Source organism: Gopherus evgoodei, chromosome 15, assembly GCF_007399415.2.
Source record: "Gopherus evgoodei ecotype Sinaloan lineage chromosome 15, rGopEvg1_v1.p, whole genome shotgun sequence".
NCBI lineage: Eukaryota > Metazoa > Chordata > Testudines > Testudinidae > Gopherus > Gopherus evgoodei.
Window position 1 is genome coordinate 13,585,354 of NC_044336.1, and position 9,712 is coordinate 13,595,065.

Below are 9,712 nucleotides of genomic sequence, written 5' to 3' on the forward strand. Positions count from 1 at the left end.
CCTTCCCTCTCTCCCTAGCTCTCTCCCATCCTTTGTACATCACCGACTTTTGTATTCCACCCCCCCCCACCCCGTTCATTCGGAAATGCTTGTCTTATTGGCCTGTGGGATTTTGGGATACCTTTGGCGGACTTCTGGAGCAGGAGTACAGAGGGGCTGTCTCTACACCAAAAAGCAAGAGGGCTTGAACCCTGGATCCCAGCTTGACTCAGGCTCAGACCTGCCACACCTGTGGGGGCCTGGCCCCTGGGTCCGAGACCTAGGTTAGCACAATTTATGTGTAGACATGTAGACACAAGGAGGGGGTTAGGCTTGAGCCTGAGGTCAAGCCCTGATCTTACACTGCAGTGTAGACACACACACCCAGACACTAACACTATTCAACTAAATAATCCCATTTATCTACCCTCCTTTTAAGGGCCATGAGATAGGAGCTGTTCCCAAGATGGGAGGCAGGGGGATCATGATGTGGGGCACTCTTGCTGGGGAGTGGAGAAACGGATTCTCTGGGGGAATGCTAAGTGCCCTGTATTCCCTAGCCCATGTGTCTGCGAGCCCAGTTCCCCTCCAGCCCCGCAATAGGAACAGGACAGAGAGGTCAGCTGAGCGTGAAGGGACAGGTTTTCAGTGCTCTGTCAGTGACTCGCCTCTCTCCCTCTCCGGAGTGCCTGGGGTCAACCACATCCTGAAGGAATTGGTTCAGAGGCTGCCAAAGCTACAGGAAGCAAAGGGGTGGCGGGGGTGGGGGGGAAAGGACTTGGGGAGGGGCTGCTGAGCCATGTGAGCAGGGGCAGGAGCAAACCCCAGGGTGTCATCTCAGAACAGGCCAAGCCACACAAAAGCCATCCAGAAAACAGAAGTGCCTGCAGGAGTTCAGATAGGAGCAGGGGATGATTTTCAGCTTAGAGTCACCCCACATCCCACCAGAAGTACCAGAGAGGGAGGTGTGTCCTGGATCCAGCCCTGAGGCTCCTGAAATCAGCCAGAGGTGGCCCCTTGGGTTCAATGGGACCAGGATCATGTGCTGGGCATAAGCCTCTAAGGAGACACTCTCCCAAGAGATGCTAGGACTGGTCTTGCTTGCAGAGCATTTGTGGCACTTTCTATCCTGAGATCTCCATGCACTTTTCTGAGCACAGACCCTCTGGACTCTGCGACCAAGGAGGATCTAGCCTGGGCTCCAGCTAGAGCCTGAACATCTCCAGGACTAGTGTTAGCCCTGCAGCCCTAGCTGCATGAGCTTGAGTCAGCTGAGCCGGCTGCCGGTTTTTTAATCACAATGTAGCCATAGCCTTAGTCTCCTCATACTGATCCCTGCAGATTAGCCATCTTGGGTGTGAGATCGCTAGACTCTCTGGAACCACAAGCTCAAATCCTGCCAGAACCAGCTCAGCCCTTCAGCATCAAGTAGGCAGAGCTGCAGCAGTCGCAGGTAGTTCACTGTGTGGGCGTGTGATGAAAGGGCAATAAATCTTACGCAAAGGCAGACATGCTCAGCTCCTAAACAGAGCACATGCGGCTTCCTTTCGCCAAGAGCCCAGCTCCGCAGAGAGAAGAAATCAATCCCCTTGCCCAGGGAGCTCATTGCCCACGGACACCCCATGATACCTGACTGGGTGCTGAGCCCTTCTGAACTCTGCCTCTTAGGGGCCCAGTGGAAACAGAGCACTTCGCAAAGCCCAGCCCTTAGTTACGAGCCAGAAAAAGGAGCTAAATAACTTTGAAAAAACCTAGCCCCAGTTATAGGCACTGACCATTTGAAAAGCTAGTCCCATAAATTCTCTGCCTCACTACCTAGCCGGCCACAGCACTCCCTACCACTGGCTATCATCTTCTAGAAGCCTTTCCCAGCATGCTCTCCTGGCGCCTGGCCCTTTAAATCTGGGCTGACAAACCAGCTGCAGCCCTATGGCCGTCCTCTGGCTGCTGAGTGCTGCAGGTTGGGCCCCCAGCCCTTCTCACTGGTAAGTGATTCAGTTTACCTTGGTTTTGCCTGGCTTTTCCCCTTTATCTGTGCAGATGTGGAACATGCTCCTGGGGAGTCTTTCAGCTGACACAGGTTCCCCTCTGGGCTCTGCGGGGTGTTACAGACCTTTTCTGTGCAAGCCAGAGGGCTGCACCGACCTGTGCTCTTCATAGCAGTTTCTCTCTGACTCTGGTTCCCGCTGGGCAGTCTAGTTCCTTTTCCTGTTCGTATTTAAAGCAGCTGTTTGCATTGCATCATTTTCCATCCGTGGGCTCGTTTAGAGCTGTGTTTATAATCCCAGCAATTAGCGATGAGAAAAGACCTCCTGGGTCACTCAGCCTGTCTCCCTTCCAGTACAGGCTTGTCCCCGTATTCATCTCCTGGTGCTTTGGCCAGACTAGTGCTAAGAATCCCAAGCAAGGAGGCCTCCTCCACTTCTCTTAGGAGCTGGACTAACACACCTTGCGGGTAGCGAAATGTCTCTTTCCCCTGGAGACACCTGAACTCACTGAGTGCCTGAAGTTTTACTGTGACAGTTCTCTAGGGACCTACATTTCCACCTCTGGGCATGCGAGATGCTAAGAGCCTGGACACCTATTTCCTGCCTAAGCCCCAGCATGCTCCAGGCCCCGGGGGGAGAAAGGCAGAGGACGCCTCTCTTACCTGCAGGGCCAGAGGCCACCCACTTCATTCAGAATCTGGCTGGAGGAGGGTAAATAAGGAAATGGTCACTGGATGAGGGAGAGAAAATGACTCGGTAGCCCAGAGGCTAGGCACCCAGCTAGGTGGTGGGAGAGCCAGGGTCCGGCCCCCCCTACTCCAACGACTCTTTCATTGTTTATTCACAGTGGAACAGCACCAAGAGGAGCGCCTGGGGGAGCCTCACATTGGAATATCCCATAGCTCAGTGGTTAGAGCACTCTCCTGAGGAGAGGACGCAGGAGGCCTCTGCTCTAATCCTTTCTCCCCCTCAGGCAGAGCGGGGGGGAAATTGAACCAAGGTCTCACTTGTCCTGAGTGACTGGGCTAAAAGTTGATGGGGGGAGGCAGCTGTGGGACAAGCACTGGCCATTTTGTGCAGTACTCTGTGTTGCAACACCTCAACCCCTTTGTGGATCTGGGTCCTTCACCCTCTACATTGCTTGGGTGCCAGCAGGGGGACCATTGAGGTCACATTAAAGGCTCCCTGTTCTCAGTCCAGGGGCCTGGACCTGACACAGCCTGCAGCAGCCAGGGGCTGCAATTGTAGGTAGATGGTCGGACTCTGCCTGGGGCTGGAGCATGCTCAGTGCAGACAATCTTCAGAGTTCTTAGCTGCAAAGCTCTAGCAAGTCCCTACTGAGCATGCGTGAACTGCAAATTTTCAAAGACTTGGCCACATGGAGGTGGATTTTCACAGGGATAGCAAGGCACATCCCCAATACAAAGGGACACGTTTCAAGTCCCTGCTCCAACGGGGTGTGTGGTGGGGGGGCTAGAGATTCTCAAAGAAAAGGTCCCCAGAATTTTTTAACATGGACAAAACCATGCATTTTTCCTCTAAGCTTGTTTTTGGAAGTGGCTGGACCATTCTGGTTGAAATTTTCCAGAAATTCTCAGTCTGAGGCAGACACCCAGCATGGGACAGTTACAGCCTGGCAAAGTTATATGAGCAACTGAAAACAAAGTCTTGCAATGGGAAGAGTTGAGCAACCTTATTCTTAGGCCCATCATCAGTGAAAAACTGCTCTGGGAAGAGCACAGAGAGGAGACTTGCAAAGGTTAATTTGTTGCCTGGTATCCCAGGCTTGTGAATGAACAGAGAACTTCAGTTTTCAGGGCTGGCGGCCCCTCTCGCTGCCTGAACAGAAAGAGCATTGAAAGGGTTTTAGTACACAGTGCAAGAGCTCTCTGAACTGGCCCATTCACCATGCTGCCGTCCAGATCTGAGCACTGCTGGAGGGGGGAAGGGGAAGTGGAACCCAGAAACCCCTGCCAGATGAACACTCACCCAGCAGTGAGGCCAGAACCCTCCCCACATCCCTTCCCTTGCTCTGCCCCATTATGTTTCACCAGCTCACTGCATCATCTCCCAATGCAGAATCATTGGAGAAGGAAACCCTCCTCCCTACAAACTCCAATGCATTTCCCACTACATGAACAGTCTCACCACATCTTAGCCACGCAGCGTCCTCTCTTCATTCATTGGGCTCCACCTCCCCCACCTGTACTGCTGTCCAGGGTTTTATCTCGTTGGAGTTGGGGCACAAGATTAATGGTTTTGGTCGCGTTATTTGTATCACAGTAGCACTGAGTCACACCAACCGAGATCAGGGCTCCGTTGTGCCAGGGGCTGTACGAACTAACCGAGAGTCGCGGCCCTGAAGCACTTATAATGTAAATAGATGAGACAAGCAAAGGGTTGCAGGGGAGAGATATAACTTACAAGCAGAGTGATTGTCTCTGGATAGGCCCATGTTATGGAATCATGCTACAGCCCTGGTCTTTATTGAATTGTCACATAGTTCTAACACAGCTTGGTCTCATCCACACTGACCAGACCAGCAAGCTGTCTCGACGTCAAACATTTTGTCATGTGCACGAGTCTATGGACTCTAAACTCTTTGGGGCAGGATCTTTTTCATGCTCCCTAAATCACCATGTACGGTGTAGGAAAGCTTTATAAGAACAGCAGTATGAGGTTCTGTGTTTGGCGCGTCTCACAGACTCCCAGCAAAAATGCTCAGTACACATGTAAAAAGAGATGGGGGTTGTAACAACCAGTCCAGCTAACTCAGCCTGGGATCTGAGAGTCAAGCTGGGCTCTTTGCTTCTCAGATGTCCCCACTTGTGAGAGGTTATCCAGGCTACATTAGGCCCTCAGTGACACATGTGCGGTCCCATTGTCTTTGGACTATGCACACAGTGACACCTGCCCTGCTCCGTTGCCATCAATGGCCTTGCCCGGATGTAATTGATTGAAATTTAATTCACATCTGTTGATGATGCTCCAGAAGAAAGAGAATCCATCTTGTATTCTCAGCTGTGCTGGCTTTGCACCCCAGCAGAAGCAGAAAGTAGTAAAAAAAACCCTCACAGGATAGTAGTCACTTGAGTCAGCAGCTGGTATTCCGATACACCCAGGGGGGGACGATCTGTTGAGTTAAGGTGGCTTTTTTGTATTGTTTCACTGTCTCTCTTTTCAGAGAAAAGCCACTTATTTTAAATGTGTCATTCTCTCTCCACTATAGCGATAGTGAGTGCTAGTGCGAGTGGTCAGCATGACGTTACACACTGATCTCTTCTCTTTGTTTCTGTGAAAACTGGGCCCTGTGCTTGGAATGTTCACTACTGAAATGATCAGCTTGGCTGGGCTCTTGATAATAAGAGGATGTCACTTTTTACTTCTGTCGCAGGATCAAATCCAAATTTGGGTCAATAGTTTTTACCATCATGTGAGATGAGTTTGGTGGTCTCTATCCAGTTACTAATGGGCAGATATTGCTTAAATCAGCTTCTGCACTAGATCACTGGAGGCTGGCTAATGTAATGCCTATTTTTAAACAAGGCTCCAGCCGTGATCCTGGCAATTACAGCACAGTAAGCCTAACTTCAGTAGCAGGCAAATTGGTTGAAACTATAGTAAAGAACAGAATTATCAGACACACATAGATAAACACAATATGCTGGGGAAGAGTTAACATGGTTTTTGTAAAGGGAAATCATGCCTCACCAATCTGTTAGAATTCTTTAAGAGGGTCAACAAGCATGTGGACAAGGGGTATCCAATGGATACAGTGTACTGTGACTTTCAGAAAGCCTTGACAAGGTCCCTCACCAAAGGCACCTAAGCAAAGTAAGCTGTCATGGGATAAGAGGGAAGGTCCTTTCATGGATCAGTAACTAGTTAAAATATAGGAAACAAAGGGAGGAATAAATGGTCAGTTTTCACAGCAGAGAGGGGTAAAAAGCAGGGTCCCCCAAGGATCTGTAGTGGGATGAGCGCTGTTCGGCGTATTCATAAATGATCTGGAAAAAGGGATTAACAGTGAGGTGGCAAAATTTGCAGATGATACAAAATTACTCAAGATAGTTAAGTTCAAAGCTGATTGTGAAGAGTTACAAAGAGATCTTACAAAATTGGGTGACTGGGCAACAAAATGGCAGATGAAATTCAGTGTTGCTAAGTGCAAAATAATGCATATTGGAAAAATATAACCCCAACCATACATACAAATTATGGGGTTTAAAGGAGCTGTTACCACTCAAGGAAGATCTTGAGTCATTGTGGATAGTCCTTTGAAAACATCTGCTCAGTGTGCAGTCAAAAAAATCTAACAACATTAGGAACAATTAGGAAAGGGAAAGATAATAAAACAGAAAACATCATAATGCTACTATCTAAATCCATGGTACACCCACACCTTGAATACTGTGTGGTTGCCCCATTTCAAAGAGGAGGTACTAAACTGGAAAAGGGCAGAGGAGGGCAACAAGAATTATTAGGGGTATGAACAACTTCCATACAAGGAGATTAAAAAGCCTGTTCGTTTTAGAAAAGAGATGACTAAGGGGGGTATATGTTAGAGGTCTATCAATCATGAATGGTGTGGAGAAAGCGAATAGGTATTTACCCCTTCACACAACACAAGAACTAGGAGTCACCCAATGAAATTACTAGTCAGCAGATTTAAAACAAACATAAGTACTTCTTCACACAACGCACAGTCAACCAGTGGAACTCATTGCCAGGGGATGTTGTGAAGGCCAAAAGTATAACTAGGTTAAAAAAAGAATTAGGTAAATTTGAGGAGGATTGGTCCAGCAATGGCTATTAGCCAACATGATTAGGGACACAATCGCATGCTCTGGGTGTCCTTAAACCTCCCACTGCCAGATGCTGGGACTGAATGACAGGGGATGGATCACTCAAAGTTGCCCTGTTCTGTTAATTTCCTCTGAAGCATCTAGAACTGGCCACTGTTAGAGACAAGATACTGGGCTGGATGGACCCAGTACGGCTGTTCTTATATCCACGCCAAGGAAACCACAACTCCAGCTGGAAGTCTGAGCAAGTGAGCTAAGGATCTGAATAGGCACTGTACAACCCTCTCCACCCTAGAAGTGACACTTCCAGATCAGGGCCTGTTGGTACAGCAATCTGGGGATTGAACTGTGGATATATTATGGCTGGAATGGTCAGTGGGGCTCAGCACCCACAACTGGACCCAGTTTTTCAAAGGAGCTCAGCAGACGGGGTGCAGGGCTCTCCTGAAAAAATTGGCTTTGCACGGATTGAGGAATTCATTTTCCTAGGCCGTCAATCCAGCACCTCCCCCAGCATTAAACTGCAAACATGCAAGTCAGTCTTGTGCTTCACACCAGCAGGAACGGCTCACATGCAGCTCCTAGGACACGTTCTTCTCCGGCGCATGGGGACTGACGCATTCAGAAATGGGCAGGAGTGGATGCAACTAGACAGTTTTCACCTGTATCAAAAGCCTGACAGTCCCCCTTGCGGGCAGGGCCAGCTCCAGGGGTTTTGCCGCCCCAAGCAGACAAAAAAAAAAAAAAAAAGGCAAAAAAAAAAGCCATGATCGCAATCGCGATCTGCGGCAATTCAGCGGGAGGTCCTTCGCTCCAACCGGGAGTGAGGGACCCTCCGCCAAATTGCCACCAAATAGCTGGACGTGCCGCCCCTCTCCGGAGTGGCCACTCCAAGCACCTGCTTGCTAAGCTAGTGCCTGGAGCCAGCCCTGCTTGCGGGACACACATCAGACACCGGTGACACAGGATAGCAGGGCTGAACTGGCAGGCAACAAGACCCATGTTTCTGTAGTGAACAGTGTATTTAGTGACAGCAATGACGGGCTCACTGACTATCAGGGCTTAAGTTCTCAGCAGTCTGGGGCACTGGCTGCCTCACCCCTTTGCTACGTGCTGGCTCACTTTCTGGAGCGCTATCTTCAGCATTGGTCCCGAAACGTATCTGCCTCCTACGGCTCCCCCACCCCAAAGCCCCTCAAAGACACTGCAAGTCCAACCATGTTTCTAGCCCCACGTGGTCATGGGCCTGCTGAATTGGTGACCACGTGGCTTTTTAATCGCACTGCAAACAGGCGCCAAGGGAGTCATGGTTGCCCCAGTCTGCTCTGGGAACTCCGTGGGGGACAGAGTCCAGGGGACATGCAAGCAGAGGGCCACCAGTAGCATGGAGGGCAGTGAATGTATTCTGATGCTGAGTGCATTGAGGCAAGAATTTGCACAAGGCCATGACTGAGCTGGCAGGTGCTTGCAATACAGGGGCTGTAGAATGGACGTAGAGTTTGTGCATCTAGATTGTCAGCTAGACAGTGCTGTAATGGACATGGGGCTTCTTGGTTGAGTGATGCCCTAGTGCGTGTTACTTGTATGGGAAGCGGGAGTGGCTCCTTGGAAAAAGGAAAAGAATTTTGTAACATGCTGGCAATTTGTTACTTTACTCTTTTGCTTGGATTGTAGTAAATTCTAGGAGGCCCCTAGGTACTACTGAAAGACAAAGAAGAAGTACGCTTTGGGAAGTCCATAGGCCTTGGGCTGGCCCTCTCCAGAGAGCTGATCTCCAGCCATAGTGATGAATTACGCCAGCACCACTTGTCGTGCTAGGCTGGTCCGTTGCCTGGTGGAAGGGGCTTAATTGCTGGGAATGCCCAAAGCTCTGAATTCAGATCCTGCCTCTGGAGGAAACAAGGGACTCAGGGCCAGAGAAGTGAAAGTCTGACTGTAATTTGCACTTGCCTCCCATTTACACCCTTATGGATTTGACTGGCACTTTCCTACCCCCAGATTGTTGGTTTTTGAAGCCCCCAGTGAAAAGCTTTCCAGTTTCAAGATTTTGCCCAATGAAAGAGCAAGAGTAGGAATTCAGAAGCCGAACTCCCAGCAAACAATAGCTGGCTCAACCCTCCCATGGGGTTATTTCCCCGTAGTTCCCAAGTCGCTCCTGGCAGCTTTCAGGAAACGCAAGTTGTGTGAGGTTTCCCGCCGTTGCGCAGCTAGCTCTCTGCAGTTACAATACAGCTCGGCGGCTTGCTACCCAGGGCGATGGGCCTGCTCAGGGTTGGTTGTGAACCATGGAGAGGAAAGATCCCTTGGGGGAGGGGCACTAGCCACACATCTCCCCCCTCTACTGAAGGGCATGAAGTGGTCCTCCTTTCTAACCCATGGAGCAGCTGTGTGGAAAAATCTCTGGCCGTGGCCCAGGATCTTGGTGGCCCAGCTTACCCACCCTTTCCAGGGAGCTGGCAGAAGGCCCCAAACCAGCCCCTCCAACTCAGGTGACTCCTCCCCAGAAAAAAATAGGAAGGCTTCAACCTTTATCCTCCACCTCAGTGTGCACCACATGTGCAGCATCTCATTGAAACACTGGGGCCTGAGGCTCATCCTAGAGACTGGCCTGCCATAGGTTTCAGGTGGGAATGTTGGACCCAGGAGTCCTTCCCACCAGGCCAGCCCCAAGTGTGGTGCCTCTGGCAGGGGTGGGGAGATACTCCCCCAGCCCCACTGCATTGGAGCTAATGATGGCGAGTTATAACTTGTTTATTCTGCTAAGACGCGTTCCTAGAGACACTGAGCACGTGCTGCTCCTTGTCACTAAGCACTTCTGAGCCATCCCTGGAGTAGCACCTCACTTAAGTCTTTTGCTTTAGTGACCAGCCCCCCTCTCCTCTCTTCACCATAGGCTCAGCTAGGCTCTGGGGCGGGGTGTGAGCACTTGAACTAGCACTT